Source organism: Camponotus vicinus, unplaced genomic scaffold (genome assembly GCF_025532165.1).
Source record: "Camponotus vicinus isolate PSW18456_S1 unplaced genomic scaffold, iyCamVici1.0 SCAF_1, whole genome shotgun sequence".
In the NCBI taxonomy this organism is placed as follows: domain Eukaryota; kingdom Metazoa; phylum Arthropoda; class Insecta; order Hymenoptera; family Formicidae; genus Camponotus; species Camponotus vicinus.
The window spans coordinates 5,809,355-5,825,987 of NW_028141945.1; the positions used below are offsets into that span (position 1 = coordinate 5,809,355).

Here is a 16,633-nt window from a genome sequence, read left to right on the forward strand (position 1 = left end):
ATATAAAGTTGTCGCGGAGTTAATAAGACGTCGGAGATAATGACGAGAATTTCGCCACGAAATGGCTCGGAGCGTTATGTTAAGACGCGTTAATGCGGAAACGTTCCTCGCAAGCACAAGAGCCTCGCTTTTCCGACGTGTATTTTCGGTATGTTACTCCGAGTGTCGCTCTGTTTCGGAACTTTTACCTTTGTGCCTGGGAAATTCGGCTTTGTCACGGAAAAAGGACTCATTTCGTGTGAGTGGTTGCAGTAAAAGTCTGTGATGCGACATAGCGTCCGTCTCTGCGATGACAAGGGTATGAATATGAGGCCGCCGTTATTGCGGGAAAATATATTTTTCTGTTTTTATATCGTACACAGTAAATACAGAAAAATTTAGCATTAATTCTTAGAATTTATTTCTTCGATTAAAATTGAAAAAAATGTTTAAATGTTAAATGTAAAAAAAAATTTCTATGATAAATGGAGAAAAATCTTCTTTTTTAATTATGAGTTTTTCTACATTTTTTCGAATATTTCTCTAAAAGTAATCAACATTGATCGCAATATAATATTATTATTATTACGTAATATTATCTTTAAATTGAATTAAATTTATCTTTCGATGATATTTTTCAATGGTTTCCAAAACAGTCTATATACTTTTATTGCCCAAATCTAATGAATATTATTTCGATAATTTAATAAAGTTAAAAATTTGAGCTTAAGAATCACATCATTATTTTATTTGCTTGCACGTATACAAGGAATACTTTGATAATTTTGCTGTTTCGCGGTGTTGGTGTAGAAATCATTTCATTCAGAAAACTTTATAATCCAATTGAAAAGTTTCCTGCTGCTGTAATAACCGTTTCGGAAAAATATATTTTTCACAAGGATTTAAATAACGTCGATAACTATAGTTTTATTTTTAAAGAAAATTTTGTCTTAAGCGATACTTAAAAAAAGATATTATATTGAAATTTTAAATCATGTCTTAAATCACATACATATAATTTCAAATTACTCATTTGTACAAAGGTAAAATCGAAAGTTCTGATGTATAATATTAATAATGAATGAATTAAGTGAGCCAGGTAAATGAAGCGCAAATTCTTTATTTTTAACTGATTTTATTAATAATTCAATTTCGTACGTTTGGGTCTTTTACTTGGATCATTATCAAATTAATTTATCTTAATTTAAATAATTTATTGATTAACAAATCAGAGATCTGAATTATATTAATAAAGTTATTTAAAAATAAAGAATTTGCGCTTTCATTTACCGCGTTAAGCTCTCATTTAATCCGATTCCTTTCTATTATGTATATAATTTATGTAAATATATATAAATTTATTATTTATAATTACATAAATATTGTATAAGGAATATATTCGAGTTCAAATTAATTATTAAAAATGATCTGCATTACTTATAATCTTTCCACTTCGTATTAATCAAAAACTAATTATCTATTAAACACTGTCATGAAGAAGGAATTTGTTTGGAATTATTATGATTGGATTTATCCTTTCTATACAATTTCATTGCCGAATATATTTTGCTCCTCGTTCTCAATAGGGGTGTATGTAATTATTTTCTGAAACGCATTACCGCAATAATACTCCACAAAAATATTTAATTGATTAATTAAATTAACCTGGGAATAAGCGTACTGGATTACTAATTTATAATATTATTGTTGTAAATTAAATTAGAGTTTGATTAAATTGCAATTTTGTATTATATTCGTACATCACAGGCGATATCTCTCTTAAGCGGTTTCCATTTGCACGTCGCCGTCATCGAGATCAGACGCGACGATATCGCTTGAAAATTTGCAGTAGAAAAGCGGTAATCTCTACGGCGTTTTGCGACATAGCCTGGCGTTGATGAAACATGAAGATGAAAACATGTTATCGCGAGAGAAATCGAGCGTTTCACGCGACAGACACACACGTTTACAGCGTGCGCATGTTGAAAGCGACGCTGTCACATGGTTCACGGATTCTTTCTGTGTGACTCCTGTTCCGGGAGGGAGAGTTTAAAGGCCAGCCACCCGCGGTGCCGTATTACCGTAGGCCAAGCACTCGGCCTTGAGCGAGCGTTTTTCTAAAAGAGCTTCCATCGGAGCGCTTGATGCGGGATGGCTCGCCGTCGAGATAACTACTGAACCAGGAAACAACCGACAGTGGCAGACTCGGCGGAGTCCGGGTCGAATTTATCGTAACCTAAATCTGAAATCGACGCGACTTTTCGCGACAACTGGTGCGACTGGTTTATTTTTTTTTTCCCCGCCAATATCGTCAACGTGGAGTACCGTCAAGTGAAGCCCTCGTGTTTCGAATCGGTCGAAGTGCTCGCCCGTCTCTTGCAAACAAACAAATGGACGCGTGGGCGAGCGGAAAAAAAGAGAGAGATAATCAAACTTGGACTCAATTTGTTGCCGTTCACGACTGAGGCTGCTAGATTTTCATTTTCGTTGCGACCTTTTCGATGCGGGTATCTGTTAAATGGCAGGACAGGGATTAATTACTTTCCCCTTTGCTGGCGTGCTTCTGACGCCTCGTTGAAGTGAAAATCTACGTTGCTTCTCTATTTCGTTATTTTTCAAACGCTTTATTTTTCAGATCGTAGCTTTTAAATCTAGAAAATATTTTTTTGCAAATAAAATGCACTTTCACGGGTAAGTTGAAAAAATGCGAGGAAGTCATTTGATACTTACGCCCCACCTATCATTGAAAAAATTTAATTTTCAATTTCAAAAATCGATCCTAAATGCCTATTTATATATTATAAGAGAACCAAAATATTTTTCTTTCGTGGATTATCTCGTCTATAATTTCTTTATCAATAAATATGAATAATGCTCTGTATCAGAAATACAATTGGCTTGTATCTCAAATAAGATCGTAGATATCTAAGCGATTAGCTTATTAACGATGTTCATTTCTTGTGCACTTGTGAAAGCGTTCGAGAACATTACCCGTAATAATTTCCACTATTATACGAGACGTGTATTTTAGGCGCTAACGGGCTTCCTAATGATAGAGCGTAATAAAGCGTTCAACTTCAATTCTCTTGTTATTACCCTCCCACTCCTGTGGCAAAAAATTATGATGATAAATAAAAGCTTTTCAAAATTAACAATTTTCTAAATAATATTTATAATGATAATAATCACAATATCGACGTTACTATAAAGATGATGGACCATTCATCTTCCTCACTTATCTTAAATTTTAAATAATTCTACTTGTAGGAGAGGCTCCGAAAAATTTATCTTTCTTACAAATTTTTCAACCCATTGAATTTGTTATTAAAACGATGTGATCAAATAATAAGAAATAAAATGACACTTTTTAAAAATGCTCATTTTAATTTTCGAGGAAGCTCTATTTTAATTTTACTTTCTCGGATTTATATCTGTATCAACTCTGATATATTCATATACTTATCTTCATTCATTACCGTAATATTAGTAATCTACGTGTAATGAAAATGATTTATAGTTAATCGCGGTAACTCGTATACGATTATATGGCTCGCATTTTGCTCCTTCCATTAAAGAATGTCAGAAACTAAAATGTAAGAGACAGATTTAACGATATTTTAGATTCCTTGGGAATTGGAAATTCGTATATCGGATTTGGCTTCTTTTTTCTTGTGCTGTAACTCAGTCGAGGTTTGTAATTTCAAACGGGGAGCAGATTGGTTAATCCCCTGGGGAACGAGTGTATTTCGCGTTATTATTTATTTGGTACAGTATATAGCTTCCTTGGCCGATAAAACGTTCGCGATAAATATTATGAAACCGGTGCAGAGTGGAATAAACGTGAATAAATAGAATTACATTATCCGTGAATTTATAAGTGTGTGTCAGAGAGAGAAATTTTATAATTCTTAAATGTTCTGAAAAATACAATAATTGTATATATTTTTATAAGAAAATAATTTCAATTTTACATTTTTTTATATATCCGCTTAAGAGTGATCTCGAAATATGTACGTCAGCATTTCTAGATTTTCTCCTTTTCTATGAAATAGATATAAACAATTAAAAATTGAATTTTAATTTTAATGAATAAAATATAATATTAGGATTAAATTTCAAGAAATTCAAATATTTGACGTTACTTATTATCAAATTATTTGAGAGAACTCTTTTTTTTATATACATGTTTAAGAGCGATCTTGAAATATGTACGTCAGCATTTCTAGATCTTCTCTTTTCCTATGAAATATATATAAACAATTAAAAATCGAATTTTAATTTTAATGAATAAAATATAATATTAGGATTAAATTTCAAGAAATTCAAATATTTGACGTTACTTATTATCAAATTATTTGAGAGAACTCTTTTCGAGCGCACTAAGTAAATTGATTCGATTTAAAAATACGGTACCGCTGGTTCGTATTACGAACTGAACGAACTGGTCTGGATGATGCGCAGCAGGGTATACATCAGCTTTACGAAGTCCGGAGCCGCGTTCGGCTTCTCGTCACGTAACACTCCCCGATACGAGCAAAATACATAAGTTATCGCGCGGAGCGTGTAAACGCACACTCCTGCGGCAGCGAGTTAAAATACAATCCGCTATCAATGCCATATGTTTTTCTTTCGCGGAAAATGCAAATTCCGGCCGCCGCCGTCTCTACGCGGCTCTACGTGAACGGCGTCGCGGAGATACGCACCCGCGGCGACGGCGAAGAGCGCGCACCCCGTTCCCGACGTTCGCCGTGGGCTTTGATTTATATGCGAGCCACGACGCGGGGGTGCGCTCTATGATTTATACGTACCGCGGTGCGCTGGAAAGTGGCGAAGTCGGGAAATTGTGGGTAGAACGCCTTCCCCGGCGGGAGACGCGGTCCGGCGGCTCGATTAATTAATTAATTCTGGCGCGAAGAAGCGCGCGCGCGCGCGCGCGCGACATAACAACGCGACGAACATGATGCCGACAGGGATGCGACGTGTATTTTCGAAAGATTAAAGTTCCCGTCGATGTCACCTATTATCGTGCGATCTAAACTCCTTGTCAGATATCGAAAGGATTATTTCCGAAACGTGGCTCCCTTTCTTAAACTTTATGTGGATTATTCAAGCGTGAAATTTTCTGCTGAAAATTAAACGCTGTATTTATACAAGAAAAACGTTAATAAAGATTATATAAAATGTGTAAACATAACAGCGACATAACAACGCGACGAACATGATGCCGACAGGGATGCGTCGTGTATTTTCGAAAGATTAAAGTTCCCATCGATGCCACGTATTATCGTGCGATCTAAACTCCTTGTTAGATATCGAAAGGATTACTTCCGAAATGCGGCTTCCTTTCTCTATGCGGATTATTCAAGCGTGAAATTTTCTGCTAAAAATTAAACGCTGTATTTATACAAGAAAAACGTTAATAAAGATTATATAAAATGTGTAAACATAACAGCGACATAACAACGCGACGAACATGATGCCGACAGGGATGCGTCGTGTATTTTCGAAAGATTAAAGTTCCCGTCGATGTTACGTATTATCGTGCGATCTAAACTCCTTGTCAGATATCGAAAGGATTACTTCCGAAATGCGGCTTCCTTTCTCTATGCGGATTATTCAAGCGTGAAATTTTCTGCTGAAAATTTAACGCTTTATACAAGAAAAACGTTAATAAAGATTATATAAAATGTGTAAAAAATGGAGATTTTTATTTTAGAACGTAATTCTGAAAATATTTAATTTAACGAGAATTTCGATAACCGAGAGGGAGTTATTTCTAAAAAAAATTGCATCTGCCAAAACTAGTATTTTTTGATCATATTTTTTAATAAATTTTACTTTGTAATATAACATCTATTATATTACTCCATATTACTCTATATTTAATTCTAATAAAAAAAGCGGACTTATATGGAAAATAAAATTACAAAGCAATAAGCTGATTTTCAATTAACTATTTCATTCGGTTATTTCTATTAGAGAGAATATCGTTTATGTTATACATGTATTGCACATGTATTACATAGTATGTGGTTTAATGATACTTGTATCAAAAAGGTTGAATTTTACCTGACATTTTAATTATTAGGAACATTGAACACACATTGTCATTATTTAAACTCTGTTGCAAGGTATAATGAACGATTTGACCGAAATATTATATCGAAATATCGCAATATTGAATATTGCCACGTTTAATATTTATTACAATAATATTTATTAATTTTTAATTATTATCTTTATGAACTTGAAAAAGTATTTGGAGGAGCATGTTAAAAAACGATTTTCTTTTTTCACGTTTACAATGTTTAAGTGATATATGTACGAATGTACATTTGTATTGCATTATTTCTGTGGAAAATGATCATACATTCTTAACGATAGCGTAGTTTTATCGCAGTTTTATCGCAGTTATTATATTAAAAAATCTCGTAAAATTTATAATTATATGTTACAGTTGAATTTAATGGCTGACAATTCTACAATCTAGCGTTAAATAATTTTATAATGTTACATTAATTGTTTCGTTATTTTATCTTATTTTTTTTATTATTTTCTATGTTCTTTTAAAACAGAGGATTAAGATAATAGGTTATACGGAAAAAAAGTTTCTAACTACTATTTTAGAATCGACAGTTTCTATTAGAATTATGGACCAATACTCGTGTTTCTCATTTCCGACAATTGAATCTTGTCTATTGATTGGTATTAATAACGTAAACTCTCCGAATGTGAACATTCTCTCTCTTTTATCGATTCTTTGTACGTTTAAAAACGGAAAATAGCTATGTCATGATAAATGAATCGAATATAAGGTTAAACGATTTTTGAAAGTGATTTTTGAAAATGTTATTTTATAGAGATGTATAACAATTCGAGCAGTATTTTCAATCTCGAATGATTATTTCAAATATAATTAAAAGTAAAAGCTACAGAATAAATATATTTTAAAATATTGTATGTTTTAATAAATTTTATAATAAATTTTTATATTTCTATTTATGATATATAATATTTTTTAAATCTAGATTATAGAGAATATGCTCAATTTTAAGGCGGGATTTAAGATTTTTCTAGATGCGTTAATCGATTGAGAAATGTGTACAACTTCATTATATAACAATCAACATTATATGAAGATGTGTGTGACAAAAAATGATTTCCTCAATTGAAAGAATAAAGTCTAATATCCGTCACGCGATACTGGATAAACGCACTAGCTAATGTTTTAAATACCGTGTCACTATCATGATTAAATAAATTCATTACGTGTTTTCGTTATTTCCGTTGTTTAACCAATACTCTGATTCATTTCCGCGGGTGCCACGTCACAAGAGCGAGTCTCGAAATGCTGCAATAAATCACGATCGATCCGCGTGCGGATAACGATATTTTAGACTTTTATCAAGATTTGATAAAATTTTTTGCAAAAAATATCTGCGGAAAAACACGCATATAATATAGGCACACTTTATTCAGATGGAAAGTAAAAAATTGAGTAAAACTGCTCAGAACTTAACTCAGAATTATTAATGATCGATCATTCTTCAATTGATATGATATTATGGAGTGAATATGAAAGAGACGAATGTCGTGATTCTCTCTGCACGCATTTCATTGCGCATGACGTGTCGAATATTGACGAATCAATCTTAGCATTGTAACTTACGTATTGTGCTTGTGTTGTTGAGTTGATTGTGCCTCTTTTAGTCATTGTACGTTTGCACTTTGCGCACGACGCGTACACGATGCGCGCTATTGTTACATCTCAACGTCACTTTAGCGAACGAACAATAGTCCCGTTAAAGCTGATGTTCGTTTCCCACTAATTACGGATTGTGTATTGGTGCTGGCTCTAAAACAATTCACCAAATCCTGACACTTTAGATTGCATTGTAAGGTACGCTTGATATTGTATTGCAATACAATAGCTATGCGTTTTCATTTCTGATGACTGAGTTTGTTTTTAGACACAATCGACAGAAGAATGTGCGAAAATACCATCTTGTTAGAAGCATAATTGTCAAAGAATTTTTCAGACATCAAATATCGCGCGGTACATTTCAAATTTACACGCTTCATATATAAAAACTTTAAATTATGGCGCTAATTTGATAAAACTTTAAGGATTAACTATTTGAAATCTTTTGAATTATTATATTAATGTTATAATATTTTAACGTTAAAGATATAAAGTTGAGAAAGTAACTTGAGATCACTCGTTGAAATCTTTTTAACGTTATTATCTGGTAGATTGTATCTAGTAGAAAAGCCAAGCTTTGTCGCATGCGGGTTTGATGGGCAAACTCTTTTAATTTTGTTCGCTGTCTCTTGGAAACTTTCTATGTCCGTCCCTGCACACTTCGTCACTTGAATCCGCTGAAACTGACCCTCTGCGAGATGCCACATGTTGACATTAGTTGTACAATAACACTTATGGTAGCCCGCAAAAGGGTGCTATCGAATCGCATAATCTCATACAGCGAGTGTGTTTAGTTAATATTGCTATTTGTAAAATTTTATATTTAGGCAATATAGATAGATGCACGCTTAATAAGTATTTAGTTGTGTGTAATTATATTCATAATTCAGGATTAATATCTCTTATTAAAACTTGTAATCAATTTTTCTTTCGCAAAAATTAAACATTAAAATTACACATGGATAACAAATTTAATTTTATAATAACAAATGTTTCCTTAATAAACGTATCCTTCAATTGGGATGTGCGTGGGAAGCAGACCCTATATAATATAAATCACTTCTAAGTTTACTCGCCAAAATGATAATACCGAGAATTTCCCAACATATAAGCATGCGCTTCTATGAATTATAGGTGGTAGTGCAAACTGCCTAAAGTAACTCCATAAACATCTAACTACAGTAATCCAAAATTATCGGTGACATTAAGCCGCGCAAATACTTTGATATTTTTAGGGAGGAGGCACTGCGTATTAAATATTTCTCAGAGAGGATATAAATTATTTCTTACATTACATATATACAGGGTGACCCATTTTAACTTAGGCAGCCAAATAACTCGAAAAATAAGCAAGATAGAGAAAAATGTTTTAGACAAAAGTTGTATGGTTTCGAGGGGGCCATAAGACGGTATCATTGGTTTGACCTTGAAGAGTCATTTGAAGGTCACGTGAAGGTCACTTCAATTTTTTTAAATGGAACATCCTATATATTTTTGTACATTCTTGTAGCTCATCTCGAGAGCTTTCCAAAACACTATAATTAAGTACATTTTCGTTAAGTACTTTTTGAGTTATGAGGCTTGAAATAATTTCTTAATTTTACATAAACCGTAAAATATCTTGTAAAATATTCATTTTTCGATTACCTTACCTTAATAGTTTTATGTACAAAATAATGAGAGGAATCAATTGGTGTAAAGAAAACACATAGTTGTTTCGAAGAAAAAATATGTAATTTGCAATTAACAATTCCATATTTTTTCTTAAAAACAACTATGTGTTTTCTTTACACCAATTGATTCCTCTCATTATTATGTACATAAAAGTATTAAGGTAAGATAATCGAAAAATGAATATTTTACAAGATATTTTACGGTTTATGTAAAATTAAGAAATTATTTCAAGCATCATAACTCAAAAAGTACTTAACGGAAAGGTACTTAATTATAGTGTTTTGGAAAGCACTCGAGATAAGCTACAAGAATGTATAAAAATATATAGGGTATTCCATTTAAAAAAATTGAAGTGACCTTCACGTGACCTTCAAATGACTCTTCAAGGTCAAACCAATGGTACCATCTTATGGCCCCCTCGAAACCAAACAACTTTTGTCTGAAACATTTTTTTCTATCTTGCTTATTTTTCGAGTTATTTGGCTGCCTAAGTTAAAATGGGTCACCCTGTATATAGAATAATTGTTAATCACTTTTTGAGATAAATGAAAATAATAATGTTAAAAAAAGTTCCTTTTTATTGATCAATTATATTTTATTTGAGCCGTGCGCGCAAATAACGTTTTCCCTTGTAACTTTCGTGTTGCATTAACGATGCGGTTGAGTAAAGTAACGATTGTTGCATCGCAAATAGCGTGGCTGTTGAGTGCGCACATAAATGGAAAATATGCGAATAATTTAAACTTTGAATATATAACGCGCGCGCACAAGTGCGAGCGCATATATACGTGGAACGTATATACATACATGTGCTCTATAGACGTATGTATTAAATGCCTCTGACCTCTCTCGCGTGCATATGTATACAAAGCATTTCTTAAAAACTAATAAGTGCGATTTATAAAAGGAGGATAAAATGTGTATCACATTTTCTTCATATTATCACGTAAGCGGTTTACGAAAGAAGGAAAAACTGTTATGACATTTCTGCGCGTTTTCCGCATGAACGTTTTTATTTACCGCAATCTGTTGTGCTCGGCGAGAATACACAGAGATTTCACCGCCAACACTCGCTAACACATGGGAAAAAGATTGAAGATATTTTGCTCGCGATATTAGAGAGATTAGATTTTTGCCTCTCACTTTGTTACACGTCGCGGAGATTGCCACGTTCTTATATAGGAAACTATTTGGTGGTCGCAGACATGGTTTCGAGCATTTAAAGTTTAAATCATGCAATTTCTGGTATTACTTGAAGCTTACAGTCGGCTGAAAATAATCTCCACAAGAGCCGTGCGGACAAAATCCCGCCGAAACGATACATACGGAACGAAACGGATGTCAGCATTTTCGCGATTTTTGCATTTACCTTTCTTTTTGCATATAATGCGCTAAAATGAGATTACGCCGTATTATCAATTCTTTGTTCAAATGGGGAAATGCAAACGTTCGCGCATACTAGATCGTCTTTTTATCTCGCTTTGCGTGTCCTATATAGTGCTGTTTCGCATGCGTTTAGTGTTTCTTTCTTTCCTTCTTTTATCCGTACGATAATCGCATTATTTTTAAGCATCCTTTTCATTTGTGGCGGTATTAATAACAAGTCTACAGCTATTCCATTAGTCGTCAAACGAGTCTACTTCAAAGCACGTTGCAATTTTGTGAACTTGCAGGGCTTACTGATGTTATTAAAAATATATATTTTAATGTACTCTTTTAAATAGAATTCGTGTATTATATTATTAGATAAGCAGAGGTTTTAATTATAAATATAATTTTAAAAATAATGAAATTGCACTGAGAAAAATTTGTAGTGATTGATTTTTCAATGAAATTTTATTGTCATTATTAGTGAAACATACTCTCTAAAAGTGAATCAGTGTATTATCACTGTAATCAGTGCTGTACTTATAACTGCTTGTAATCAGTGAGTATTTACTGATTACAGTAATAATACACTGATTCACTTTTAGAGAGTAAGACATAGCAAAGAGTGAGTGTTTTCATTGAAATGTTTACTGGAATTTTTTCATTGTTTTAGTAACATTTATTAAAAAATAATCAATTATACAAATTGAACATTATATGAATGATGTTTTCAAACATACATAAAATAAGGTTCAATAAAAATTATTAGTAATATCTGCAGTTAAAACAAAGCTACATTTATAAAATTATACAAGTTCTCATATATGCATCGTCACATACACGCACGTATTTACACATACATGCACCCACACGAACATTTATCAATATAAGATAAACTTAAAGATTACGTGACATTTCCATTAACCTACTGTTTCGTATATGCAGATTTCAACAACATTGTGCGCTTCGTGTGTTTCATGTAGTCGTGACATTTTTTGTTGCGACACAATGTACCCTTGAATATATTCAAATATTACTCACGATAAAATTAGGATGTTAGTTGGCGCAATATTTTAATGTATTATAAATATGGAGATTTCCAGCTTGTTAAATATGTATTAGATTATATAAACATGAGAGAGAGAACGTTATTTAAAGAGAGAGAGAGAACGTTAGTTTATGAGAGAGAGAAAGAACGTTATTTAAAAAAGAAAATTAATTAAAACATATGTTTTTTTTTGTATATACTATTTTCAAGTAAATTAAAGGTTGAATTATTTATGCTTTACGTTCGTTAAGCTAATATCTTTGTGAAATTTTAATAATATTATTTTTTTATTAAAAGATTGTACAAAAATGTATTTTAATAATGGAATATTTAAATATATAATTTAAATATATAATAAATATATATGTATGCACACATACGTATTTCATATACTATTCATTTACTGCAATCGATAAAAAAGTAAGAGTACATTTTGTTATTTAGGTTAAAATCACAAAATGTAAAAAATATATTACGCCTCTTTCTTATAAAATCTAATTAAAACCACTTTACTACTAAAATGTTAGTCTCAGCGTAAAGAGACGGTCGATCAGATTGCTAGCTATATTTTAAGCACCGTCTAAGCAGTAATTTAGCTCGACATCACTTTAAGTTTCGCCAAGCAGAAGAAGTGTAATCAGATTTTAACTCGTGCATCTTACCAGCTATAAGAGCTATTTAAAATTGCGTTTCCTTTTCGACAAGAAGAGCCACCGCTGCGGTGTGCGTTAATTATCGCGAGATAAGGTGGGAAAACGAATTTTGTTTTTATCATGATACACCTGTACATTTCGTAGCAATTATCACTTTTTTCACTAATACAATTAAATATAAAAGTCACATGGATATTAGAAGTTAGATTAAGACGGGAATAAAATATAAAATATAATGTAAAATATTCATTACATTTTCAAATCAAAAGTAAGTTAGGATTTCTTTAATTCCCAAAGCACTTTTTATATGCAGATTTTATATGATGTATATATAATAGTTTAAAAGAAAGTTTCACACAAATTTTCTCTCTAAGTTGCATAAATCTTTTCATATCATAAACGGTCAAGTTTTCATAACATACTTTGATTTGAAAGCCGTTTATGTGACTTAGAATTTGCGTGAAACTTGCTTTTAAACTATATAGATCATATGAAATGTACTTTGGGAATTAAAGGAATCCTAATTTATTTAACGTCGATTATAAATCGATAACACATAATTTACTGTACTGGATTAATTGTATTTATCTCATCTATTTTTTAATATTTTTCTAAACTTTTTGTTGTGTAGAGATATCTTTCACTTGGTGTATTTTTTTTCACTTTTGTGAAATTTTTTTAGTGGGATATATTTATTTTTAAAAATGTCTATTTTTTTTGTCTGTATATAAAACGAATACGTGCATATTTATTGTGTGTATGCGATTATAAATATATTTTCTATAATATTCATATATATATCTAATCAATCATCAGAGAAATAAGAACTTATAACATTATCTTCCACAATCAGAGCTTAATAAGTAGAATTCAATATAAGTTGAATTTAAAAGTTGAATGAGCTCTTAATGCTCATGATCGTTTTATTTTTATCCTGCGAAAAAGGAATTCTTTCCATCCAATCAATCTTAAAGAGATTAACTCTTAGGAGAACTTCTTGCCGTTTTCTTGGGGTAATATCCGGTTAAGTCATCTCGGTTTGTTAATTATGGCAATTTCCAGTTATCAGTTTCCCAACATGTCATTAGTTTAAGTGAAGATATGTTTGTTTCCGATGTTGGAATATTTCATCAAAAGCAGCTACTCGAAAGCTTGTATTTGTACTATTTAAAATTTTATCTAATTTTATAATTTATATTATTTACATTATTTCTCTATTCGTATCTAGTGCTTAAATCTCATTTTCATTATCTATTTGCTTCTTATGTCATTCTGTTCTTATCTATTAGTTTATACGATACCTTTAAATAGAGAACCGTCCTATTCTTGTGGAACTTCAATTAAACGTTAATAATTCGACAACATGTTTACGTGTGCCTGACAATAACGCAATATGCCTATATGCTTTGCGCTTGTAGACCGACATGCTTCTCTAATAATGTGTATGTACTGGAACCACCTGAATGCTTGCGTATTAATGGAATGTGAGCCATTCGATACCAGTCGATATGTAGTTGGCATTAGCATGTTGTTTATATAATAAATATTTAGGACATTGATAAACTAAATTTACAATATATAAGCTTATACTATATAAAAAGAAATAAAATATCACAAGACTATAAAATAAAAATTTTAAAAATTCTATAATTTAAATAAAAAATATATATCTCGGTCTTTCGCTGCGGTATCATGTATGTTGAATAGATATTGATTATTTAAACAATAGGTTTATTTAGACAATAGACTTATTTTATTGATTATTTAATCAATAAAATTAAATAGAAATACAATATAAAATTGAATAAATACTGATCATTTAAACAATAAGCTATGGAAAATGAAAAATATTTAATTTATTTATATTAATAAAAATAATTTATTAATAATATAAAATCAATTTTATTATAATTTATGCCTTAATAAAAGTCTCCTTATATTAACATAAAATAATAAATCAATATATAGATAAATATTACTCTCATATTACAATCATTCAAATTGCGAAAGTTTTATTTTCGAAAATTTGTGGGTGTGTGTATATGAAAGAGAGACAATGAAATTTTGATTACAGTTGTGATTGCTTAATCTGAGCGAATAGACGCGTAATATCAGTAAGCATTGATAAAGAAGCTTAATATCCGGCATTAATAACTGTGTGTATATTGAGATTATTCGATTTAGATAGCTAACAGCAATATGCAATTGTCGATAAAGAATATTTGATAATAAAATAATAAATATTATGTCCCAGCCGCACTTTTACGGAACTAATTTGTAGATTAATTCCAGCAATTTTAATTTGACTACAAACTTTAAATAAAAGTATAGCATTTTTCACATCTAGTTATAATTTCAAACTCACATTAATACAATAATATTTTATACACGCTCCGATAGAGTTTACAAGAACAATAGCATTACATCATGATTTAGTAAATTGTTCCGATAACGTGATACCAATCGTAGTATAACGTAGCATTAATTACTAATCAGCTATTATACCCGTCTTTCGATACGCATAAATTCGCGGCGGGATAATCGCGTAACGTTTGAGAATTCACCATTATTCATTTCGGGTCAATAGAAATAATCCTCTTAAGATCGGACGCGGAGGATCGGACACGTAATGATGTGATCGTGTGCATACACCCTATCGTGCGCACGGTTAAATTCGTTTCCGATGCCGATACGTACGTACTTGAAAATGGGCTGCCGATCGCAAAAGTAACGTGAGTGCTGCACGTATCCTTCCTCTCGCCAATCATCTCGGTTATTTGAATCACATCCGCGTAATTATCGGCGCGTCCACGCGAGTGAAACCGGGAGGCAACGATCGATGATGACACAGATTGGGGAAACGTTTCTGTCGGCGCATAAGCGTATCGGTTCCGACCACCCGCGCAGACCGGTTCGCCGTTACTGGCAAACATTTTCGATACATCGATCATTGGTTTTTTCACCCACCTGCACCCGCCCCATCGCATACGGTAGCCACGTATCCATCTCCATATGTGTATATGTAGTTGGACCGCGCCGACTGAACCCAGGCTGCGTGCGTGCGTCACATGCCGTCGGTATCGCTAATTGCGCCACCCATTAAGGATCCTCCAATTTGCACAATGCACGCTCGTTACGATTAGCAGCGCGGCCGACTGTCGGCGTATATTTTAAGTGTCGTATATACACCAGCTTCCCGAGTATCTATGTGTTTACGAAGCTTCCGTCTCGGAGCTTGCGCGACGATGGTCAATCGACGGACACGCGCCGATTAAATGCACTCGACTGTCGAATTCAATTTATCACGCTGCTTCGCGCTGCGACTGATGAATTATTTCTCCGCGTCTCTACGAACGTGTGCTTGCAGAGACGCGAGATGATCATTCGTATCCTGTCGGACTTTTACGTTCCTTTTTCTTCGAATTGCATCAGAGTATCGAGATAAATTATATCTGGGAAATTGAAATAATCATGTAACATATTTATTACTGAAGAGAGACATTTAAGATTCAGTATCTTATATTTTATCTCGATATTTTAAATCGCAGTAAGTATGTTAATCCAATAATTATAATTTTTTCACGATATATTTAATTGCGAGTGGATTTCGTTCGCGTTTTATCGTTTCTCTAAATTAAAACGATCAGTTTGGCTGATATAATCGTGAAATATTTTCGGTTTCATACGGTCGAAGTAACGTCACCGAGCATTATTCAAGCATAAAGTTTTAATTAAAAATTGTGCGCGCTCCAAAGTTTAAAAGAAATTTTACGCGGATAAAAAGGAGGAGATTATTAACAAGTACTCGACGCGATTGCGAGTCGTTATTGACGCGTTTGCCGAGGGCTAACAGTACATGCAACGCGCTAAGTATGCGGGTAGAATTAGAACAAGCTGCGTGTATTACTAGTGCCGTGCGTTTTAATTATGGTCGCCCAAGTTTGCTCGTCTCGCACGTTTTCGAGTACGGCAACATGCTATTTTGTACGAGATTATCCCTCCTAATTATTTTAATTGCTCATGCTTACAGAACGCACTGCTGAAGGCGAACATAGTCCGAAGCGAAAGTGGGTTGTGAGTGACATGATTATTTCTAAAACAGGTATCATTCAATATGTATACTATTGCATTTTATTATTTTACAATACTCCTTGAATAATTCAACGCCTGCGCGGAAAGGTCTTTAATAAATTAGTTATTTACCACTAA

General features: G+C 32.6%; 1 protein-coding gene across 3 annotated transcripts in view; it reads right to left on the reverse strand.

Moving 5' to 3' along the window:
- Positions 1-16,633, reverse strand: part of LOC145969999 (uncharacterized) — a 164,298-nt gene that overhangs the window by 18,680 nt on the left and 128,985 nt on the right. The window contains exon 1 of one of the 3 annotated variants that reach the window (XM_083096364.1): positions 7,649-7,771. The exons of the other annotated variants lie outside the window; for them this stretch is intronic. The gene's annotated coding sequence lies outside the window, so the exon portion shown is untranslated. Of the gene's footprint in view, positions 1-7,648; positions 7,772-16,633 lie in introns of those variants that run through there. 3 annotated transcript variants of the gene reach the window in all.